Here is a 23,279-nt window from a genome sequence, read left to right as displayed (position 1 = left end):
AAAAGCGACCACCTAGATACACATGGGACGTCTGACGACTTGTTGTGGACATCATTGCGTAAGTTACGAGATCATAACCAAGCCATATGGTGTGCTCCAATGGAGACGGATGTGTGGTGGCACTGAATGCCTCACAGACGGATCAAATAAAATAGTGCATGCAGTTTTCTGTATGTAAGAATGGTTGACAGAAAGCAGTTCAACCTTCATCAGGTGGAAGGTTTCAATTTTTTTTGTATATAATCGTGTAAGTATTGGACCATGCAGAAGTCGTGGGAGGAAATTCAAGCATAAGCATGGAGCTTTGCAACACTTTCTTACCAAAATTATCTATGTCTGGGATCCTTTTCAGATGGACTACTAGAGGTTTTTTTTTTTTGCTTTTTTTTAAAGCCAAATCTACAACCGACTAGAGGGGCAGTTGCACTATTCTAAAACCACAGGAACTTTTGTACACTATATTTGAGGTCTAATTTACTTACAACAGGGGCATAGGAAATAGGATTTCCCCACCCTATGCTATGAAAATCCTATATGATAGACTGTATGCTACTGGCTTCACTAGTGTTTTAGAAATTGGAGGCGGCCAAAGATGTTTACTTGAGGATGTTTGCCCTTACTAACAGTGCTTTTCCCCAAATGTCCAGAAATTTGAAGTAGAGTAGGTTTCTGGAGACTCCGGAAGGGGGTCAGAAGGGATCCCTGCTAACACCTCTTCAGAGCCTAGAGGTGAGAACACACTAATCCAGGACCCCAGCAATAAAAGATAGGCTTACTTCTGGGGATATCTTCTAAATGGCTGAACTGCGCTGCAAGCCAATGCCATGGACGAACCATCTCATGGGGGTTCTGTCACAGTATTTACCAAAATTGGGAAAACTGGGACTCCTCTTGTGGAAGTAAATCTGATATTCTGGAAAGGAGACTAAAAAGGTTCTTCCCTTTTCCTTAGCCACTTCAGGCCTACAGTATACCTTAGAAAATTATCAGAGAATGCAATCATCTCTTGTGACTCAAAATAAGCCCTCTTGCATTGACAGCACTGGAGCACCTAGACATATATCAATGGTGATTCGAAGATGACAGCAGATGTTTTGATGTTACTGTGCCTTAGTATCTCCGCCAGGGGTGGATGCTTTAGACTCTGGCTTAGGAGCTCCATGTGGGAGACAAGGTTGCGGTATGCATTATTATTTATTTATTTATTATTCTGAGATATCACATCGGTTTACATTCAGGTACTGTAGGTAGTTCTCTAGCCCCAGAGGGCTTACAATCTAAGTTTTGTACCTGAGGCAATGTAGGGTAAAGTGACTTGCCCAAGGTCACAAGGAGCGATGGCGGGCCTCGAACCCTGCTCTCCTGGTTCATAGCCCACTGCTCTAACCACTAGGTTATTCCTCCTCCCTCAGGCTCAGTGCTTCAGTATCTTGCTCAACACAGAAGGGGAAACCAGAAAAAGGATGAGTGATGCAGTTGCCAACACAGTCAGTCATCTTCTTTTTCAATAGATTTTTTTTTTTTTTTAACTCTGAAGTGCTATTCAGGCAGCAAAGCAGAAAGAAGAAATAGTCTTAAAACCTATTTACTATGGGGGTTTTTTTCCACATCCAGAAGAAATTTTTTTTTTTAAAGAAATACTGAAAACTGTTTAAAATAAAATTATAAAGATATTCACAGAAAAACCCCCCGAGGGGTATATAACCATGCTAGTGCTTGGACGAAAAAAGTCCAAGGGGGCTCACTAGCCAACACCTAGACATGAATTCCCACAGATGCTCAGTAGAGCAAAAGCTCTACTAGCTATGAGAAAATGGTACATTCAGTACTGCTGGATGATGCCACCCACATCTCATGGCTAATTCAGCCTTGCTTATCAATGGGGGAGGGGGGAAATGGGGACCCCCCCAAAAAAAACCATGTCCCCCTTAAGAGGAACTGCATAGACTGAAGTTTTGGGAATAAAGAACAAATCACCAGAAAATATGATACGGAGGAAATAATAGAAGGATATTTGCCAAAATGATGAGTCTGAAGCCCAGCTGTACATTTTTAAAAGAGGCATAGCAAGGACTAGCAACAGGACACTTGCTGGAGAAAACAGCATGCTGGAGAGGGTTTGCTTTGGGCTCACAAACTGACTCAAAAGGACAGCATGGCACCACCCCCAGCTCGGCACCCTAGGCGCTTGCCTTTATTGCCCAACCCTTTGGGACTGCCCTGATTAGCAACAAATTTACCTAGCAAATATTCAAAGAACAGCATAATACTATTCATTTCCAGCCCTGCCAATAGTGTTCTTTTCTTGCAATTATTAGGTAATGTATTAAATCTTACCCCAGGCATATTTACTCACTGATCTAACCTTAAAATATCCTCAGATTATCCTGACACCAATATAAAAGTTTTTATGAGAAAATTAGATGGTTGTTTCATGGACTGGAATTATGAACCACGTCAGATCTACCTTATATTTATTTTTTTTAAAGATACATACATCTTCCTACACTGTTTTGTGAAATGGGATTTTACTATAATTCTGAAGTGGGCATAAAACATTGGGTCAATCACACATCAAGAAGATAAGCTAGATATGGTTTATTGTTTACCTGAACTGGTTGCTAAGCAAGGTCAGTTGATCAGAGAACAATACACAAAGGTGAATCAATAAGCAACTTTGCCAACAGAAAGGAGACCATTTCTGAGCACTTTTCATGTAATCATTTAAGGACTGAATTATTTTTCCCCATTTTGCCTCTATAAGGAAATCAAAATCAAACAAAAAAGAGAGATATCTTTTTATTGGACTAACAACACTTCCCCTAACTAGCTTTGGGGAGCTAACACTCCCTTCCTGAAGCTAAAACGGCAGCTCGGTCTCAATGGGGAAATGCTTAGTGCACAGGATTTCGAATTAAGTCTTCATTATATTATAATCCTTCCCCCCACCAATCCTAGGTTTTCTAGATACCAATGAAGACAAGTTTAAAAGCCCTTTGTTCAGTATTTCGGGTAGGCTCCAGTTTAGTATTTTCATACAGACATGAAACTGGGAAGGGGGTTCTGGAGATGCAAAAGTAAAGAACAGAGGGATAGGGACCAGTGCTGGATGGAAGGAAGTAAGGCTAGGAAGTGGGGTGAAGAGAAGGGTGTGCCGCGGGGGGTGGTGGTGAACGGGGAGGCGGAAAGGGAAGAGGGAAAGGGTGGGGGGAAGATACCAATGAGGAAGGCTGGCAGCAAAGACACAATGGAAGTTCGTTTAAATAGAAGATGCAAAAGAAAAAAAAAAAGTCACTTCAAAATATCTGCGTCGCGAAAGCCAAGCAGGGACCGCTTCCGATTTCCGCAACGCAGGCAGCGGGGCCGTAGGACAGTGCGTACGGCCCCCGAGAGTGCTGCCTGCCCGCTGGGCCTCGGCTCCCGGCCTCTCCTCACCCGGCGACGCAATTCGCGTTAGGTGCAACCCAAGGCCGCCGGGCCTGTTTTTCCGCTCCCCACCCTACCGCCAATGCTCACCGGTTCCCGGAAGCTCGGACCGCCGCTCCTCTGCGCGCCAACGAGTCCGGGCCGCTTCCGTTCCGCCTGGCTTGCTGCTAACTCTCGCGAGAGAGCGCGGGAGGTTCAGGGGAACGCCCCCCCTCCGCGCGCTTTCCACGCCCACTGTAACCCTCTGGGCGCTGGTGAATAGCGAGCACCTGCATGCGAAGTATCTCAAGAAACCTCTCTCTCTCACCCCAGTGTAAATCCGGGGGTGGGGGGAAACCCCTGAGCGGCTCAAAAAGTGAGGTAGGGTTCGTGACATCATGGATGAAACATTTTCTGCATTGGATTTTCCTATTTTGTGTCAGTAGGGAACATGCTTAGTGTGTAGGCTCATTAGCAGATCGACTGCATAAATAGGGTAGCGGCCCTGGGCACAGCCTTGAAGGCCAGTGGTGTTGCCACGGATGGGCCATGAGTCAGGCCCAGCCGATCAGGGCTGCCCGACACCAATGAAGAATGGCCACCGCTGAATCGTATCATCGCGGTGGCTGAAGAAGGAAAGAGCCCGCCGAAGCAAGGCCTCCACGGGAGCCCATCCCTGTGGCTTGCGAAGAAGGCCCCGCCGAATCAAGACCGGCACGGGAGCCCATCCTGGTGGCGGCAAAGAAGAAGGCCCGCCGGAGTAAAGCCGCGCCGGGAGCCCATCCCAGCGGCGGCGGAAGAAGGGGTTTGGCGGTGAGGCCCGGTGCGTGCGTGTAACAATAAAAGCTTGAGTGAAGGTGTTTATGCGTGAGAATGGGAACCTCTCTGTATGAATGTGTGTGCGTGTGTGAGAGAATGGGAGCCTCTCTGTATGAATGTGGGTGAGTGAAAGAGAATGGGTGCCTCTCTGTATGAATGTGTGTGTGTGAGTGAGAGAGAATGGGTGCCTCTCTGTATGAATGTGTGAGTGTGTGAGTGAGAGAGAATGGGTGCCTCTCTGTATGAATGTGTGTGAGTGAGAGAGAATGGGTGCCTCTCTGTATGAATGTGTGTGTGAGTGAGAGAGAATGGGTGCCTCTCTGTATGAATGTGTGTGTGAGTGAGAGAGAATGGGTGCCTCTCTGTATGAATGTGTGTGTGAGTGAGAGAGAATGGGTGCCTCACTGTTTGAATGTGTGTGTGAGTGAGAGAGAATGGGTGCCTCACTGTATGAATGTGTGTGTGTGTGAGTGAGAGAGAATGGGTGCCTCTCTGTATGAATGTGTGTGTGTGTGTGTGTGGGAGTGAGAGAGAATGGGTGCCTCTCTGTATGAATGTGTGTGTGTGAGTGAGAGAGAATGGGTGCCTCTCTGTATGAATGTGTGAGTGTGTGTGTGAGTGTGTGAGTGAGAGAGAATGGGTGCCTCTGTATGAATGTGTGTGGGAGTGAGAGAGAATGGTTGCCTCTCTGTATGAATGTGTTTGTGTGTGAGAGAGAATGGGAGCCGCTCTGTATGAATATGTGTGTGTGTGTGAGAGAATGGGAGCCGTTCTGTATGAATGTGTGTGAGAGAATGGGAGCCGCTCTGTATGAATATGTGTGTGTGTGTGTGTGAGAGAGAGAATGGGAGCCGCTCTGTATGAATATGTGTGTGTGTGAGAGAGAATGGGAGCCGCTCTGTATGAATATGTGTGTGTGTGTGTGTGTGTGAGAATGGTAGCCGCTCTGTATGAATATGTGTGTGTGTGTGTGAGAGAGAATGGGAGCCGCTCTGTATGAATGTGTGTGTGAGAGAGAATGGGAGCTGCTCTGTATGAATGTGTGTGTGTGAGAGAGAGAGAGAATGGGAGCCGCTCTGTATGAATGTGTGTGTGTGTGTGTGTGAGAGAGAGAGAATGGGAGCCGCTCTGTATGAATGTGTGTGTGTGTGTGTGAGAGAGAGAATGGGAGCCGCTCTGTATGAATGTGTGTGTGTGTGTGTGTGAGAGAGAATGGGAGCCGCTCTGTATGAATGTGTGTGTGTGTGTGTGAGAGAGAATGGGAGCCGCTCTGTATGAATGTGTGTGTGTGAGAGAGAATGGGAGCCGCTCTGTATGAATGTGTGTGTGTGTGTGTGAGACAGAATGGGAGCCGCTCTGTATGAATGTGTGTGTGTGTGTGTGAGAGAGAATGGGAGCCGCTCTGTATGAATGTGTGTGTGTGTGTGAGAGAGAATGGGAGCCGCTCTATGAATGTGTGTGTGTGAGAGAGAATGGGAGCCGCTCTGTATGAATGTGTGTGTGTGAGAGAGAATGGGAGCCGCTCTGTATGAATGTGTGTGTGTGAGACAGAATGGGAGCCGCTCTGTATGAATGTGTGTGTGTGTGAGAGAGAATGGGAGCCGCTCTGTATGAATGTGTGTGTGTGAGAGAGAATGGGAGCCGCTCTATATGAATGTGTGTGTGTGTGAGAGAGAATGGGAGCCGCTCTGTATGAATGTGTGTGTGTGTGTGAGAGAGAATGGGAGCCGCTCTGTATGAATGTGTGTGTGTGTGTGAGAGAGAATGGGAGCCGCTCTGTATGAATGTGTGTGTGTGTGTGAGAGAGAATGGGAGCCGCTCTATATGAATGTGTGTGTGTGTGTGAGAGAATGGGAGCTGCTCTGTATGTATGTATGTGTGTGTGTGTGAGAGAGAATGGGTGCCTGTCTGTATGTATGTGTGAGTGAGAGAGAGAATGGGAACCTCTCTGTAGGTAAGTGTGTGTGAGAATGGGAGCCTCTCTGTAGGTAAGTGTGTCTGTATATGAGTTTGGGAGCTTGTGTGTATGTGTGGGTGAGAATGGGAGCCTGAGTATGTGAGTGAGAGCTTGTGTGGTAGAACATGTGAGAGTGAGAGCTCATGTGTGTAAGGGAGTCTGTAAGAAAAAGCATGAGCCTTTGTGTGAGAGAGAGGGAAGGGAAGAAGATAGGAGAGAGACGAAACAGAAAGAGAAGAGTGACCCTGGAGAAAGAATTAGGAAAAGTCTAACAAGGGGAAAGTGGGGAAAAAAGAGACCGGGATCATTGCTGGACTCAAGTTTTTTGAACATGCGCACAATTGCCTCTCCTGGGTGATGGATCCAATAGGCAAATGAGCCGCCATGCTAAAAAGGGCGCGCTAGGGATAAATTGTGCGTCCATTGCATCGGGTGCCCAGGAGATGTGGCTGTTTGCCGGTTAGGAAAATGGGCACTCAATTAAAAGGCGTCCGTTTTATTAACCTGACCACAGGCAAGATTTTTTCTTTTTCATGTTGCTTCCTATGGTTCCTTTTACTTAGTAGGGACGATACTAAGTAGGAAGAACCACAGAAAAGCAGTATTTTGGGCTTTTTTTGTAGCTTTATGCGGCATTTTTCAGCTGGCTTGGAGCGCATAAAGACAACGCTAGCTCTGGGGCTGGCGTTAAGTTTTCCGTGTTAAAATGTGCGCATCGGACACATGGTGATTTTTTTTTGCTTTGTGGGGTAATAGCAAATAGCCTCATCTACATGCATTTACATGTGATAAGCGCTATTAGCTACAAACTGGTTTGGACATGCGTTTTGGATGCGCTAATCTCCTTATTGCATCAGGTGTTAGCATAGCACGTTTAAACATGGGTCCAAGCGCTCATTAACCTGTGCACTAGGCTCAGCGCATGATATTGCATCAACCTGAACATGTTTAGCAGTTGAGCGAGGTTTTTTTTTTTTTTTTTGCTGAGGTGGCTCCAGAATTTGAATACGGCTTTTTCTCCTTGTTGGGTTGTAATGTGAACTGACATAATTTTGCTCTGCACTCATTTTTGTGATTTATTGCTGTTTTATTGAAATTATAGTGATCTCTGCCCTTCTGGAAAAATGATTCGTGAAAGAGTATATTGATATTTGTTTTATGACATGACTGATTGGATTTGATGTTTGTGTTCTTTGCTTTTTACCTGATATTCTGGTGTATTTATAGATTGCAATAAATATAAAATAAATAAAATCAGATTAATAAGGAATATTTAATGTTGGTAAGTGCTTGAAATAGTTAAAATATTCTAAAAGGTTTTACTCGTGATGTATGAGGGCTGTTGTAGACTACTTAGAATCCCGTTGTAAGGTGCATGCTAAGGCATTATTTATCAATAAGAGTACAACTAGTAAGGTTCAGATCTGCATGCTTATTGCCCATCCAAAAACTCAGTTCTGGCCACACCACTACTTGAAGGGGGTACAGAATAGGGTGTGGAGCTTCAGCCATCCACCTGTCAATTCAGATCTAGTAAACAAAGTTGCTTACCTGTAACTAGGTCCAGATTTAAGATTACGGTGCCCATAGGCAGAGAATCAGAAATGGGGAATTTTACCCCTGGAAATCAGAGAGCAACAGGGTAAATCCCAGTTTTTGAGCACCTTCAGAACTTGGCATCCTACGCACACGCCTATGCCTAAATCCAGCCCTGCTTGTAATAGGTGTTCTCAGAGGATAGCAGCACAAGCCACACAGATTGATGACATCACCCTCTGGTGCCCAGTACGGTACAAAAAACAAACAAACCCCCACCCTCTCCAAGCTTCAAAGGTTCTAGAAAAAGCTTTCAGAGTATGAGCAGGTGTTCCCACACAGCTGCCAACCTTAACAGAAGACTTGGGGTAACCATAAGCAGCTTGTTGGGCAGACTGGATGGGCATTTGGGCTTTATCATCATTACACCTTCAAAAGGATATAAACAGGATGGAGTCAGTCCAGAGGGTGGCTACTGAAATGGTCTGTGGTCTTCATTCTAAAGCATATGGGATAGATTTAAACATGTATACCCTAGAGCAGTGGTTCTTAACCTTTTTTTGGCTGGGACACACCTGACAGATGGTTCTCACATTCGTGACACACTGAACATGTGATCATCACGGTGCTAAATGTAAACATGCACTCTGCATCCAAAGGAATCCCCTCAACCCTCAGCAATGAGTGCAGAGCAGATCTAGGGCATTACCCTGTACAACTCGCCATACAAAAAAGATATTCTGGTTCTGATAACATCCCAGTAAAAGCAAAACAAACTCCTTTTACTACCAGGCAAAATACCCTTCCTTATGAAAAGACAGTAATTTACTGCTACCGGTAATGCATATCCTATTGAGAAAACACAACAGATAAGATTGAAACAAATGCCTACATGCTAGTTAAATACCTCACCTCGGTCACACACCCTTCACCAAGTACAGAAAACCCACAAATTATAAATATGGAGACAGAAACTGGAATGGAAAACCAAAAAAGCTACTCTGCATGCAGTGTGAACCTGGAGAAATGGAAAGAGAAATATAGCACCTGACATAATATTGCACACAAACTAACCCGCACAAAGTTACACCTGTATTATGGAACACTCTCAAACAGTAACAACCCTATCTAAGAAATACAACTATGAAACCAGGCCATAAACACTAATATATTTCCTATTGGGAAAACAGAATAAGCCAAGCTGCTATAGAGCCCCACATGGAAATAATTGTAAAGCTATACTAAAAGTGTTACAAAAAAGCTGCTGAACAGAATAATATCCAACAATTAAAAACTCATAAAAATGATTAAAACATGTCCAAATATCAATAAAATATTTCAAAACAGCAGACCACATAATACCCAATAATTAAAATGGCAGTCAATCAAGAAAACTAAATTTAAAAAGCCACCTTTATTTACCCTCTCCAGCAACTCTCCTACTCCTTTCCCTTCCAGGCCAATAGCACTCACCAGAAGCAGCAAGGGCTGCTGAAGCTCTGTCCTCGCAGTCCTCTTCCTTAGCACCCACAACCAGTCACTCACACACACACACACACACACCCAGTTAGACCCCTCAACCAGTCTCGGTCTCTCTCACACCAGTCATCTTCCTGACCAGTCTTTTTCTCACATACGCACACTAGTCATCTTCCAGACCAGTCTCTCTCTCTCTCACACAGAAACACATCACCTCCCTGACCAGTCTCTCTCAATCACACTCATGCTCTCTTTTATAGACAAGCTTTAATCACACATAAATGCTCTCACACCCATTCACACCAGCTCTCACCCAGGCACCGATTCATACCCACAAGCTCTCACCCAGGCTTCCATTTACACCCTCACACCCAAGCTCTCACCCAAGCACCCATTCACACCAGCTCTCACCCTGGCACCCATTCACACCCACACACACAAGCTCTCGCCCAGGCACTGAATTTTAGAGCATCCGTTTTCCTAACCTGACTGCTGGCACGCTTTTTTTTTTTTTTTGGTGGGATATTTCTAGTTTTTTTTTATTTCCTCCGATTTAATATTGCCATGATATTAAGTCAGAAGAAGTACAGAAAAGCAGTATTTTCTGCTTTTCTGTACACTTTTTGGGCTTCTCAAGACTTAACACCAGCTCCAGAGCTGGCATTCATTTTTGAGAGTAAAAATGTGCACTGCAGGCACAAATTTCTTATTTTATTTTTTTTTTGCATGGAGGGGAAATTGATAATAGTCTCATCAACATGCATTTGCATGTGATGAACGTGATTACCTACATGCACGATAGGATGTGCATTTTGGACGCGCTAACCCCCGTTTTGCATCGGGGGATATGGATGCGCATGTGGGCCATTGAAGTTGCTTTTGAGCTTATATTGTGAATGTTAACTGCATTAGGGAGTGGCAGTGAAGCCTTAGAATAACAAAGAGATACAATGTGATAACCAAGAAGATATGGTCTGTTTTGACATAGGACTTCCTGTTTTTGACACTTCAAATGAGATGAATAATTGCAATTATTTCCTCCTTCCCTTAGTGCTGGATAGGGAAGCATAAAACTCTTCTGCGTTCTAGTGTGTGCAATAAATGTTCTGCTGATGGGTGCGGTTGTGGGGAAAAACATAAGAAGCTCTACCATTTGATTCGTGTGAAATTCTGATGCCACTTTTGGAAGGAGTTTTGGATGAATCCTCAATATTTTTATCTGGAAAGATTTATGTGTAAGGAGGATACAACTTTTACGAGGGAATTTTAAATCCCCGCTGTGCACCAATACCTCGAGATATGCGTGTGGCTGGGCCGCGCGCGCTTGCCAGGCGCACTTTCAGAGCGTCCCGGCCATGCGCATATCTCCCGGTACACTCAGAAGTGCTGAACCTTAAAAAAAAAAAGGGCGGGCCAGGACAGTGCCTGCCGGCAGCTGACTGGCGCGTGGAACTTAACTGCTGCTCCTGGGAGTAAGTAAGCTTTAAAACAAAAAATATTTTGGGTAGATAGGCGGGGTTTAGGGATTGGGGAGGGGAAAAGGGAGGAAAGTACGGTAGGGGCTCAGGGAAGTTCCCTCCCAGACTGCTCCTTTATTGTACTGTTCTCGCCCATCTGCCGATTGAACTATGAAGGCCCCAGCCCTGCCAGCGGCTCCGATGTCATTCTCGACACCATGCTCCTGTTTCTTACCCAAGGTCCCCCTAGGTGTGCTTGCACGGCGCCTCTTAAAGGGCCTTTTCCTTCCCTGTGGCACCCTAGGATGATGTCAGCAGTTTTGTCTTACTTAAGGGCTCCCCAGATCTCTCTTCCTCACCTCAGCAGCAAGTCTCCTGCTTTGCAGTGCGTGCTGCCAGCGTTCTTGTTTCCTGCATTCCTGCCATCCAGTCTGGTCTTCTCCAGCCTTGTCCTGTCTATTTTGTCCAGTGTCTCTCATCTGTCTACGTCCTCTCTTGGTCTTACTCTCTGGATCTTGAACAGAGAACAGTATTTTTGAAGTTCTTATGAGTCCTTGACTCGCAGCTAGACATAACGCCAGCTCCGAGGCTGGCATTAAATTTGCTATGTTGGGTGCCCAGCGATTTTCTGCATTGGGGGTAATAGGTAATAACCTTATCTACATGGCCTTTGCATGTGATGAGCGCCATTTGCTTTGTTTTTGGATGCGCGCCCAGCGAATCTCCGAACTGCTGCATTCAACCAGCTGCACGCACAGATGAACTTACCCACTACCTCAGGTAAAGAAGTTACACCGCCAGAAGTGACTGTCAAGACTATTGTACCTCTATCTGCTCCAACACACTTCTCGCAGGAAGTTTGGAGATGTATAGGTTTTATTAAACAGTGTTGCATGCACTTTTCCCTGCAACCTAGCCATTTTCCTATAGCTTATGCCAAGACCACCTATATCTTGTCTTATCTGGACGGAAGAGCGTTGGCTTGGGCCTCTTCGCTGTGGGAGCATGAGGATCCTATTCTACATGATCTTGATGGATTCCTTGAGTTGTTCAAATCAGTTTTTGATGACCCTGCCCTGTATACCACTGCAGGATCTTCATTGGTTCACCTGAAGCAAGGTACTAAACCTTTAGCTGACTTCACTATTGAATTCAAAGCACTGGCGTCTGAATTACATTGAGACCCTAAATGCCTGAGGATCCTCTTCTTTGAAGGACTGAACTCTCGTTTAAAAGGTGAGATGCCTGAGACCTTGACTGAACTGGTGAAGTTGGCAACAAGGATTGATCGCCGACTTCGTGACAAGGTTCAAGAGACCAAGACTCCCAGAAGACCCTTTCAGGGTAAAGCTCGAGTTAAGTCCACACCCAGGTCTGTTCCCTCTGGTCCAGTTGCTGGCGAAGAAGAATCAATGCAATTAGGCCGCGGCCATCTGACATCAAAAGAGAGAAGAACACGGAAGAAATTGGGGCTGTCCATGTATTGTGGACAAGCTGGCCATGCTGTTCAAACATGCCCTATATGTCCGGGAAACTGGAAGACCTAAGTCCTGCGGGAGGACTCTTCTTAGGTCTTACTGCACCCTCTCCTCCGCTCTCTCTTCCTGTATCCTTGATCTGCGGACCCTTAGAGTATCAGACTCTTGCCCTAGTGGACTCAGGGGCAGGAGGTAATTTCATTTTACAAAGAATAGTGGAGCACTTGCAGATTCCCACTACCACCATTGTTATGGCTGCCGGCCGCGGCGTCCCGCGACCAGGGCCGGTCTGCACTGTCATGGCCGCGGGCTGCGGTGGTCCGCGACCGGGGCCAAGTACCTTTTTGTGGCATCGGGCTGCCTCTGAGGCTCCTGCGGGAGCAGGCTGCTCCCTCCGACTTTCTCCGCTACTAAGCCCGGCCACATGGTTCCTGCAATGCCGGGCTGACTCCTCTCCCTCTGAGCTGGATTATAGTTAAAGGGGCCACGACAGGAAGTTGTCGTGGCTCCTTCCTGAAGATTTCCCTTGACTCAGGTATTTAAGGCAAGGTCTGCTCCTCAGACCTTGCCTTGGTATTGAGGCACCTTGTTGGTTTTTTCCTGAGTTCAGCATTCCTGGTTCCGCTCCCGGTCTTGTTTCTGCTCTTCGTCCTGCTTCATCTCTTCTCCCTTGTTGGACTGATTCTTAGCATTGGACCTTGGACTGGCTTCTGTTCTTCTCTTGGCTTCTGACCCTTCTCCTGGTTTGCTCCTGGACTGGCTTCGGACCTCTCTCCTGACTTGCCCTGGACCAGCTTCGACCCCTCGCCTGGATTCGACCTTTGGACCGGCTCTTGACCATTCTTCAGCTTCCACTCCTAGACTGACTACGACCTGCTGGAGGCGCCAGCGTCTGGAACCCACGACCTGCAGGAGGCGCCTGCATCCAGACCTGTCTTCAGTTAGTCTCCTAAGTCCCAGTGGCCGGGTTCCTATGGGCTCCTCCTGGGGGGACCACGGGCTTCCAGGGTGAAGTCTTGATTCACCAGGCCTTGCCCTCTGACAGTAGGGACCTAAGAGGGTTAACTCTCTCTTTGGTAGCACTAACTCTACCTCGGAACAAGGGTCCACCTTCTGATTCGTAACAACCATGACGCCTCCACTACTCCTATCTTCAATTCATGGAGAGCCCTTACTGGGCGAAGTAATCCAGCTCACCGAACCAGTATGTCTACGGACTGGCGCTCTCCATTCTGAAACCATCTCCTTCTTTGTTTTAGAGAAGGCCATGCACCCTATAGTACTGGGGCTACCGTGGCTGCAGCAGCATATGCCTCAATTCATTTGGGCCACTCTGGAGCTTTCACGTTGGGGTCCAGACTGCCATGGTAAATGCCTGTTGGAGGTTGCTCCTTTACCCTGCATGCCAACTACCCCATTGATGCCGGGGTTGCCGCCTCAATATGCATCGTTTCAAGATGTCTTTTCTAAAGAAGCTGCAGTCGTACTATCGACACATGGACCCTATGACTGCGCCATCAATCTGAAGCCTAACACTGAACCACCCAAAGGACAGGTTTACCCTCTCTCTGTAGTAGAGAATAAAGCCATGTCCAAATATATTCAGGAGAACCTCCAAAAAGGCTTCATAAGACCCTCCAAGTTGCCTGCTAGTGCAGGCAACTTGGAGGGTCTTATGGCTACCCCTTACCACTCATCTCAGAGCTATTTGACAGACTACAGGGAGCCAAGATATTCTCCAAGCTTGATCTTAAGGGACCCTACAACTTAGTTCGCATCCGCTCTGGCAATGAATGGAAGACAGCCTTCAACACCCGGGACGGTCACTTTGAATATCTAGTGATGCCTTTTGGCCTGTGCAACGCTCTGGCTATCTTCCAAAATTTAATGAACGACATTTTGCGGGACCTCCTCTACAAATGTGTCATTGTATACTTAGATGACATCTTGATATTCTCCCAAGACATGACCACTCATCTGGAGGATTTCAAAAGAGTGCTGCAAAGACTCCGCGAGAATCATCTATACGCCAAGTTGTCTAAGTGCGAGTTTCACAAGGAATCAGTGCCTTTCTGGGCTACGTTGTTTCCAACCAAGGTTTCCAGATGGATCCACAGAAGCTGGAGAGCATTAAGAAATGGACACAACCCACTAAGCCAGGCCAGTGATTCCAAGGCCTTACACCCATGCTCATTTCTCTCCCATCGCTTCTCACCAGCAGAGAAGAACTACGGAATAGGAGATAAAGAGCTTCTGGCAATAAAGATGGCATTCGAGGAGTGGCGCCCTTGGCTCAAAGGAGCACAACATCAGATCACAGTCTTTACAGACCATAAAAATCTGGAGTACCTCTGCCACGCACAGTGCCTAAACCATAGGCAAGCGAGATGGTCTCTGTTTGTTTTTCAACAGATTTAACTTTGTGCTGAAATATCGCCCTGGAGATAGGGCATCTGCTCTGATGTTCTTATCTCGCTCATTCCTCTCTGAGGACATTCCAGATGAACCGCAACATATCATCGATCTGAAAAGAGTTATCTTGGCAGCTACTCACTCTGTACCTGCGGATAAAACCATTGTACCCAAGAACCTAAGAAAAAAGCTGCTAGCATGGGCTCATGACTCCAAACTGGCTGGACACCCTGGTCAACGCAGAACTCGTCTAAACTGCAAAAGTTTTACTAGTGGCCCACCATGAAGGAAGACACATTCTCCTATGTTGCTTCCTGTGCTAATTGTGCCAGACAGAAAACGTCATCTGGTCATCCTTGGGGCCTACTTCAACCCTTGCCAGTACCAGACGAGCCATGGACACACATTGCTACAGACTTTGTGGTAGACTTACCACTCTCAGGAGGAAACAACACGATCTGGGTAACTGTAGATCAGTTTTCAAAGATGGCTCACTTCGTGGCTCTCCCTGGCTTACCCACAGCCATGGAGCTTGCTAAGCTCTTCATCATGCACATCTTCGGCCTACATGGCATGCCTAAGCACATAGTCTCCGATCGAGGAGCCCAATTCACAACTAAGTTCTGGAAGGCATTATGCAAGAAGTTTGATATCTCTCTCGACTTCTAATGGGCAAACAGAGTGAATGAATAGGACACTCAAGCAGTTCATTCGTGCCTATGTGGGCACCCACCAGAATGAATTGGCTGAACTGTTGCCCTGGGCTGAATTCGCCATCAACTCTCATCCAGCAACATCTACTGGATCAACTCCATTCGAAGTGGTCTACGGACAACTACCATTATCACCACTACCACTTCCACTGTCAGTGTCATCCCTGGCAGCTCAATCTACTGCCAAAGATATTCAACAACTATGTACTCAGACCAAAGAGATGCTTCTTAAAGCAGGACAACGAGCAAAGAAAGGATACGATGCTCATCACTGCAAGGCTCCAGATTTCCAGCCTGGTGACAAAGTCTGGCTATCCACAAAGCATGTAAGACTTAAGCTACCTTCAGCTCGCTTTGCTCCACGCTTCGTTGGACCCTTTCCCATTCTCCGACGATTAGGTAATCTCACTTATAGTCTGAAGCTACCACCAGCATTGAAAATTCATAATGCGTTCCACATCTCACAATTGAAGCCATTGATCCTTAGTGAGTTCTCAACCAAGACACCTGAACCTACACCAATAGATGCAGAAGAAGACATTGAATGCAATGTAGACACAATCCTTGATGCAAGAAAGAGAGGCAGAGTATGGGAATACCTCCTGTTATGGGAGGGTTATGGACCTGAAGAAAACTCTTGGGAACCTTTGACTAATATCATGGATAAAAAGATGCTTCAACATTTCCACAGAATGCATCCTCAGAATTTAATTTAATTTAATTTGATTTATATTCCGCTTTTCTCACTTTTTCAACTCCTCAAAGTGGATTACATTCAGGTACTGTAGGTATTTCCCTCTCCCCAGAGGGCTTACAATCTTAAGTTTGTACCTGAAACCAAGACCAGGTAGGAAGCCTGGAGGGTGCCCTTTGAAGGGGGGTACTGTTACGTCCGTTGGCCCTAGATGGCTTCGCCCCGTTTGCCTCACCTTGTTCATGGCTCCTCCCGCTTAACTTGGGAAAATGGCTACTGCCACGTCTGCAAGCCGGCGTCTCCAAGCCGGCGTCCCTGGAACGGCTATGGTGCTGCCTCCCGCCATGCTCCTCCCAAGGACCTACTAGGATGCGCGCGCGCTACCCTCCTCTTTATTCCAACATTGGCGCGAACCTCGGGGGCATCCCCCTTAAGTGATGTCATGCCATCCGGGTATTTATCCTGCCCTTACTTGCTAGTTAGTTGAGTTAGCAACAGATTGGTCTCGGCTGGTCTAAGCTACTCTGCCACTTCCGTGCTGTCGTTGGAAGCTCTCTCTCTGCCCTTCGGGGTATTGACTAACCTGAGTACCCGCTCCTTGGGGGCCCTCTGCTTTATTTCAGGTGCCTTACAGGGATCAGGTACTCGCTCCTCGAGGGCCTGCTCTCCCTGCCTTGGTGCCAGTACCATCAACTTCAGCCTGGTGGAATCGCATACCTACAGCTACCATCTAGTGCAGCGGTTCTCAACCGGTGTGTCGCGACACACTAGTGTGTCGCCAAGCACCGGCAGGTGTGTCGCGGCTCCCGGTGCCCCACTGCCCCGCTTGTGCTTCCCTTCTCCCCAGGGGCAGGACTGAAGAGTGGAAAGATGCTGCGCGCCGCCGGCGGGGCCGAAGAAGGAAGAGATGCTGTGCGCCGCCGGCGGGGCCGAAGAAGGAAGCGATGCTTTGTGCGCCACCGGCGGGGCCGAAGAAGGAAGCGATGCTGCGCGCCACCGGCGGGGCCGAAGAATGGAGACGCTGCGCGCCACCGGCGGGGCCGAAGAATGGAGACGCTGCGCGCCACCGGCGGGGCCGAAGAATGGAGACGCTGCGCGCCACCGGCGGGGCCGAAGAAGGAAGCGATCCTGCGCGCCACCGGCGGGGCCGAAGAATGGAGACGCTGCGCGCCACCGGCGGGGCCGAAGAAGGAAGCGATCCTGCGCGCCACCGGCGGGGCCGAAGAATGGAGACGCTGCGCGCCACCGGCAGGGCCGAAGAATGGAGACGCTGCGCGCCGCCACCAGCAAATGAAGAGTGATCTGTGCGCCACCGCCAGAGGCCAGGCCGGCGGGACGAAGAGCAGAGAGACCCTGCACACCGCCGGAGGCGGTTGGAGAGACGTTGCACGCCGCTGGAGGTCAGGCCAGCAGCGACTGATAAGCGGAGGCCAGGCATATTGGGCCAAACAATGAGAAGAGGCTCCATGTGAGCTTGTGGGTGTGTGTGTGTGGTAGATTGGGTGCATGAGTGGCAGCTTTGTGTGTGTGTGTGTGTGGTAGAATGGGTGCAGGAGTGGCAGCTTTGTGTGTGTGTGGTAGAATGTGTGCAGGAGTGGCAGCTTTGTGTGTGTGTGTGTGGTAGAATGTGTGCAGGAGTGGCAGCTTTGTGTGTGTGTGTGTGGTAGAATGTGTGCAGGAGTGGCAGCTTTGTGTGTGTGTGTGTGGGTAGAATGGGTGCAGGAGTGGCAGCTGTGTGTGTGTGTGGGTAGAATGGGTGCAGGAGTGGCAGCTTTGTATGTGTGTGGTAGAATGGGTGCAGGAGTGGCAGCTTTGTGTGTGTGTGTGTGTGTGTGTGGTAGAATGGGTGCAGGAGTGGCAGCTTTGTGTGTGTGTGTGTGGTAGAATGGGTGCAGGAGTAGCAGCTGTGTGTGTGGTAGATTGGGTGCAGGAGTGGCAGCTTTGTGTGTGTGTGTGTGTGTGTGGTAGAATGGGTGCAGGAGTGGCAGCTTTGTGTGTGTGGGTAGAATGGGTGCAGGAGTGGCAGCTTTGTGTGTGTGTGGTAGAATGGGTGCATGAGTGTGTGTGTGGTAGAATGGGTGCATGAGTGGCAGCTTTGTGTGTGTGTGGTAGAATGGGTGCCTGGGTGCATGAATGGCAGCTGTGTGTGTGTGTGGTAGAATGGGTGCATGAGTGGCAGCTTTGTGTGTGTGTGGTAGAATGGGTGCATGAGTGTGTGTGTGGTAGAATGGGTGCATGAGTGGCAGCTTTGTGTGTGTGTGGTAGAATGGGTGCCTGGGTGCATGAATGGCAGCTGTGTGTGTGTGTGGTAGAATGGGTGCAGGAGTGGCAGCTTTGTGTGTGTGTGGTAGAATGGGTGCAGGAGTGGCAGCTTTGTGTGTGTGTGGTAGAATGGGTGCAGGAGTGGCAGCTTTGTGTGTGTGGTAGAATGGGTGCAGGAGTGGCAGCTTTGTGTGTGTGTGGTAGAATGGGTGCATGAGTGTGTGTGTAGTAGAATGGGTGCCTGGGTGCATGAATGGCAGCTGTGTGTGTGTGTGTGTGGTAGAATGGGTGCATGAGTGGCAGCTTTGTGTGTGTGTGGTAGAATGGTACCTGAGTGCATGAATGAGAGCTTGTGTGTGTGGTACAATGGGTGCATGAGTGGCAGCTTTGTGTGTGTGGTACAATGGGTGCATGAGTGGCAGCTTTGTGTGTGTTTGGTACAATGGGTGCATGAGTGGCAGCTTTGTATGTTTGTGTGGTACAGTGGGTGCATGAGTGGCAGTTTTGTGTGTGTGTGGTAGAATGGGAGCCTGGGTGTGTGAGTGGCAGCTTTGTGTGTGTGTGGTGGAATGGGAGCAAGAGCATTTGTGTGTGATTGAGAGCTTCTATGTAAGTGACAGAGCATGTGTGTGATTGAGAGAGAGACTGTCAGAGGTGATGTGTTTCTGTGAGAGCGAGACAGAGATTGGTCAGTGAAGTGATTGGTGTGTGTGAAAGAGAGACAGAGACTGGTCAGGGAGGTGACTGGTCTGTGTGAGAGAGACAGAGACTGGTCAGGGAGGTGACTGGTGTGTGTGTGAGGAAGAGATACTAGTTAGGGAGGTGACTAGTGTCTGTGTGAGAGAGACTGACTGGTCAGGGAGGTGACTGGTGTGTGTGTGAGGAAGAGATACTAGTTAGGGAGGTGACTGGTGTCTGTGTGAGAGAGACAGCGACTGGTCAGGGAGGTGACTGGTGTGTGTGTGTGTGAGGAAGAGATACTAGTTAGGGAGGTGACTAGTGTCTGTGTGAGAGAGACAGCGACTGGTCAGGGAGGTGACTGGTGTGTGTGTGAGGAAGAGATACTAGTTAGGGAGGTGACTGGTCTGTGTGAGACTGGTTGTGGGCCCTAAGGAAGAGGACTGTGAGGACAGAGCTTCAGCAGCCACTGCTGCTTCTGGTGAGTGCCTTTGGCCTTGGCCTGCAAGGAAAAGGAGTAGGAGAGTTGCTGGAGAGGGTAAGTAAAAGTGGCTTTTTAAGCTTATTTTTCTTGATTGACTGCCATTTTAATTATTGGGTATTATGGGATGTGTCTGCTGTTTTGAAATATTTTATTGATATTTGGACAATGTGTAATCATTTTTATGAGTTTTTAATTGTTGGATGTTATTTTGTTCATCAGCTATTTTATAACATTTATTAGTATAGTTTTACAATTGTTTCTAAGTGGGTTTCTATCTATAGCAGCTTGGCTTGCTCCATTTTCCTAATAGTAGGTGTGTTAGTGTTTAAGGCCTGGTTAAATATTTGTAGTAGTAAATTATTGTCTTTTCATAAGGTCGGGGTATTGTGCCTGCCAGTAAAGAGAGTTTGTTTTGCTTTTACTGAGATGTCATCAGAACCAGAATATCTTTTTTGTATGGCGAGTTGTATGGGTAATGCCCTAGTTCTGCTTTGCACCCATTTTTGGGGGTCGAGGGGGTTCCTGAGGATGCAGAATGTATATTTACATTTTGCCCCGTGACGGTCACATGTTCAGTGTGTCACACATGTGAGAACCATCTGTCAGGTGTGTCCCGGCCGAAAAAAGGTTGAGAACCACTGATCTAGTGAGTAATCTAACTCTGTCTGTCTCATCTACAGCATTGCCTTGCTGGGAAACCTACACCAGAATTCCCCTATACCAACGGGGTGAGAAGGGTCCCCTCTGCCGAGGGTCCCAAGACTGCTACATCCAGACTACCTCACTATTGCCACCTCTGGTGGTATACATCAAGCTGTACAATAAAAGATTGAATTCTGTGTTTGTGCGTCCTGAGTCCAACCCAGTACTGTGGCTCCCCACGGGGCCCTTCCCTGTGGGCGTGGTCATCTGCCACATTACCCAAGAATCCACCCAAACACCGCTTAACCATAACACTCCCCATCCCACTGGATAGATGTACCTGTCATTATAGCGGTGTTTAAAAAAGGATTGGATAAGTTCTTGGAGGAGAAGTCCATTATCTGCTATTAAGTTCACTTAGAGAATAGCCACTGCCATTATCAATGGTAACATGGAATAGACTTAGTTTTTGGGTACTTGCCAGGTTCTTATGGCCTGGATTGGCCACTGTTGGAAACAGGATGCTGGGCTTGATGGACCCTTGGTCTGACCCAGTATGGCATTTTCTTATGTTCTTATGTTCTTATTATAATGTTTAGATGAGGTGGAGTACAAAACTGAGATCTTTCTGGAGATTTTGTGGAACTAACCACCACTGTAAAAGTTCCATTAGACATAGGCCTAGTACAATTATTTTTTTAAAGGTATAAGAATTGGTTCCATTGTCTCTGCAGGTGCCACTGAGCTATTCTCTTATATAATCTTCAGAACGGAACTACGTAAACTATAGCAGCCATATGCCCCAATATTTTCATGAAGAGATGAGCTGTTGCATAGGAACATCTGGATACATGTTGTACTATTTCTGTTAAGTTGTTGCTTTCGGTACTCTTGTATCCAAGAGAGCTCCAATATATTCAAGAGTTTGGCTAAGTATTTTTTTTTTTGGCATTTTTCCAGTTTAATATGTAACCCAAATTCTTCAAATTGCCACTAAATGCATATCTGTGAGAGATCTTTGATAAGATTCACTCAATATTAGCCAATCGTCTAAATAAGAATACATGGATACCCCGTATTTCCTGAGATGTGCTACTAGCACTGCTAGATGTTTCATGAAAACTCTTGAAGTTGCTGCTAGGCCAAAGGGTAGAGCCTTGTATTGGAAGTGTTGACTTTAAACTGTGAAACAAAAGCTTTCTGTGGAATTTGTGAACTGGAATATGAAGGTATGCATCTTTTAAGTCCAATGTAGTTAACCATTCTTTTTCTAGATGCAAAAGAATTGTTCCTAAGGAGTTAATTTTGAAGTTTTCTCTTGTCAAATGAATGCTTAATTCTCTTAGATCTAGGATTGGTCATAGACCTCTTTTTTTTCTTGGGTATTAGGAAATATTTTGAATAAAAATCCTTTCCCTCCGAGACCTGCCTTGTGGATGGGGGGGGGGGGGGGGGGGGGGGGGGGGGGGGGGGGGAGGTGAGGTGAGGTTTAGGCTGGGAGGCTCTGCCCTGGAGACTTTATTCAAGATTATGTACCTGCAGTTTAATCATTTTTGGTTAGTCTAGGGTAATTTAACTGCTCCCTAAACATTGATGGCCTGCATTCCCCTGTTAAATGCAAGATGCTCACAAAATTTCACAGAAATCATGCTAACATTGCTTTTATACAGGAAATGAAGCTTGCTGACCTTGAACATTAGAAACTTCGCTGGGTGACTGGGTGGAGTAATGATATTTTTCCTCCTTCTAGAACATACTAGGTCAGACCAGTACTAAGTCAAGCCCAGTATCCTGTTTCCAACAGTGGCCAATCCAAAGTTACAATTACCTGGGAAGTACCCAAACATTAGATTGATCACAAGCTACTATTGCTTATTAATTGCCGTCATAGCAGTTTATGGATTTATCCTCTAGGAACTTAACTAAACCTTTTTTAAACTCAGTTACACTAACTGCTATAACCACATCCTCTGGCAATGAATTCCAGAGCTTAACTAAGCGCTGAGTGGAAAAGAATTTCCTTTGATTTGTTTTAAATGAGCTATTTCCTAACTTCATGGAGTACCCCCTGGTCCTTCTATTATCCAAGAGAGTAAATAACTGATTTACATGAACTTGTTCAAGTCCTTTCATGATTTTGTAGGCTTCTATCATATCCCCCACCCAGTTGTCTCTTCTCCAAACTGAACAGCCCTAACTTCTTTAGCCTTTCCTCATAGGGCAGCCGTTCCATGCTCCTTATCATTTTGGTCGCCCTTCTCTGCACTTTCTCCAATGCAGCTATATTCTTTTTGAGATGCGGTGACCAGAATTGCACACAGTATTCAAGGTGCGGTCTCACCATGGAGCTATACAGAGGCATTATGTCATCCTCTGTTTTATTTTTCATTCCCTTCTTAATAACTGCTAACATTCTGTTTGCTTTTTGATCACTACAGCACACTGGGCCAACAATTTCAATGTATTATCCACTATGATGCCTAGATCTCTTTCCTGGGTGGTAACTCCTAAGATAAAACCTAACATTGTGTAACTACAGCAAGGGTTATTTTTTCCTATATGCATCACTTTGCATTTGTCCATGTTAAATTTCATCTGCCATTTGGAAGCCCAATCTTCCAGTCTTGCAAGATCCTCCTGCAATTCATCACAATCCGCTTGAGATTTAACTTTGCATAATTTTGGGTCATCTGCAAATTTGATCACCTCACTTGTCGTACCTCTTTCCAGATCATTTATAAATATATTAAAAAGCATCAGTCCAAGTATACATCCCGAGGCACTCCACTGTTTACCTTTTTCCACTGTGTCTTTTAACCAACTTGCAATCCACAAAAAGATATCACCTCCTATCCCATGACTTTTTAGTTTTCTTAGAAGCCTCTCATGCAGCACTTTGTCAAACGCCTTCTGAAAATCCAAATATACCACATTTACCAGTTCACCTTTGTCCACATGTTTATTCACGCCTTAAAAAAAAGGAGACTTGTGAGGCAGGACTTACCTTGGGTAAATCCATGTTGGCTGTGTCCCATCAAACCATGTCTATCTAAAAGTTTTGTGATTTTATTCTTTATAACAGTTTATTCTTTATAACAGTTTCCATGATTTTTCCCGGCACTGAAGTCAGGCTCACCGGTCTATGGCTTCCCAGATCACCCTTGGATCCCTTTTTAAATTTAAGGGTTACATTGGCCATCTTCCAATCTTCAGGTACATTAGACTATTTTAATGTTAGGTTACAAATTTTTATTAATAGGTCT

The 23,279-nt window shown here is 46.6% G+C and overlaps 2 protein-coding genes across 15 annotated transcripts in view; one reads left to right on the top strand and one right to left on the bottom strand.

The window, feature by feature from the left end:
• GRB2 (growth factor receptor bound protein 2) overlaps positions 1 to 3,668 on the bottom strand; it is a 127,691-nt gene extending 124,023 nt beyond the window's left edge. The window contains exon 1 of the mRNA XM_029600539.1: positions 3,517 to 3,668. The gene's annotated coding sequence lies outside the window, so the exon portion shown is untranslated. The remainder of the gene's footprint in view (positions 1 to 3,516) is intronic.
• Positions 3,669 to 3,670: 2 nt separating this feature from the next.
• Positions 3,671 to 23,279, top strand: part of TMEM94 (transmembrane protein 94) — a 272,670-nt gene continuing 253,061 nt past the window's right edge. For 9 of the 14 annotated variants that reach the window (XR_003856541.1, XM_029600531.1, XM_029600535.1 and 6 more), the window contains exon 1: positions 3,671 to 3,786. The gene's annotated coding sequence lies outside the window, so the exon portion shown is untranslated. Of the gene's footprint in view, positions 3,787 to 3,829; positions 4,229 to 23,279 lie in introns of those variants that run through there. The other 5 variants (XM_029600526.1, XM_029600525.1, XM_029600530.1 and 2 more) reach the window with 3 other exon arrangements.

This window comes from Rhinatrema bivittatum, chromosome 4, assembly GCF_901001135.1.
Source record: "Rhinatrema bivittatum chromosome 4, aRhiBiv1.1, whole genome shotgun sequence".
NCBI classification, from domain to species: domain Eukaryota; kingdom Metazoa; phylum Chordata; class Amphibia; order Gymnophiona; family Rhinatrematidae; genus Rhinatrema; species Rhinatrema bivittatum.
This window is presented reverse-complemented; position numbering and strand designations above follow the sequence as displayed.